The sequence below is a fragment of the Aplysia californica genome, unplaced genomic scaffold, assembly GCF_000002075.1.
Source record: "Aplysia californica isolate F4 #8 unplaced genomic scaffold, AplCal3.0 scaffold00952, whole genome shotgun sequence".
In the NCBI taxonomy this organism is placed as follows: domain Eukaryota; kingdom Metazoa; phylum Mollusca; class Gastropoda; order Aplysiida; family Aplysiidae; genus Aplysia; species Aplysia californica.
Window position 1 is genome coordinate 46,251 of NW_004798222.1, and position 1,514 is coordinate 47,764.

Sequence of the window (1,514 nt, forward strand, 5' to 3'; positions counted from 1 at the left end):
TATATGTTACAGTTGTCTTTAAGTCACAGTTTTCTATATGTTACAGTTGTCTTTAAGTCACAGTTTTCTATATGTTACAGTAGTCTTTAAGTCACAGTTTTCTATATGTTACAGTTGTCTTTAAGTCACAGTTTTCTATATGTTACAGTTGTCTTTATGTCACATCGTTGTCTTTGTTACCTTGTTATAGTTGTCTCTGTGATATTGTTATACTTGTCTTTGTTATGCTTGTTATTCTTCTTCTTTTTATGTTTGTTGTAATTGTTCTTGTTGATGATTCTTTTTTTAAAGTTGTTATTGCTGCTGCTGCTAATATTATTGTTGCTATTGTTTGTTGTTGTTGTTGTTATTATTGTTCTTGTTGTTAAGTTGTGGTTTTTGTTTTCATTGTTAATGTTGATGATGATGAAATGGGTGTTGCTGAGATTAATATTTGAGGCGGATCGAGCGGGTGTTTGGAGGGCGCCACTGGTAGCTCCTATTTCTTTACTTTCAATTTGTTTTGTCTGTCTGTTTGTCTTACTTTTCCCCAGCACGAAATGGCCGTTAGTATGTCGATGTGCGTCTCTTTGCTCAAGCAAACGGACGGCAAAGGTTATGGGGACGGCTACGTGTCTCCAGACACAGAGTGTGAGAGGCAGTCTTGTGACTCTTTTGTGTGTGTTTGTGTGTGTGTGTGTGTGTGTGTGTGGTTGTGTGTACGTTTGTGTGTGAGTTAGTGTATGTGTGCTTGTGTGTGTGTGTGTGTGTGTGTGCTTGTGTGTGTGTGTGTGTGTATGTGTGGTTGTGTGTACGTTTGTGTGTGTTAGTGTGTGTGTGTGCGAGTGTATGTGTGTGAGTGTGTGTGTTTGGTTTTCTTTTCCCTTTCTGCTGAGTCGCGGATTCGGAATATACGTCAGTGATATAGCAAGATGACTGAATATACCGATGTGACGCTATAAGCATGTGGGTGGGGGACTGGCGGGTGCTCTGGTGTGGTTTGCTCCTTCTGTCCTATCAAACGTCTATCGTCCATAACTCTCTTGAGTGGTTGGCGGGTGCTCTGATGTGGTTTGCTCCTTCTGTCCTATCAAACGTCTATCGTCCATACCTCTCGTGGGTGGTTGACGGGTACTCTGGTGTGGTTTGCTATTTCTGTCCTGTCAAACATCTTTCATCATTATCTCTCCTTTGTCTTCTCTTTGTATGTCACTATCTGCTGTCAACCCCTCAAATCGTCGGCACTTTTATGACCTAATTGTGTTGACGGGTCGGTCTTAAACTTGGGTTGTGGGTTGTTGGCGGGTGCTCTGGTGTGGTTTGCTTCTTCTGTTCTATCAAACATCTATCGTCCGTATCTCCCCTCCTTCTTTTTTATGTTTGTTACTCTCTTGTAACACCTCTCATCTTCTGGCGCTCATATGACCTTATGCTGTTGCGAGCGCCGTAAAACCCTCTACTAAAACTATACTTGGGTTGCTTTTTAAAAGGTATTTTCCCCCCACTCTCCGCCCACCTGTCTCGGTAATGTCGAT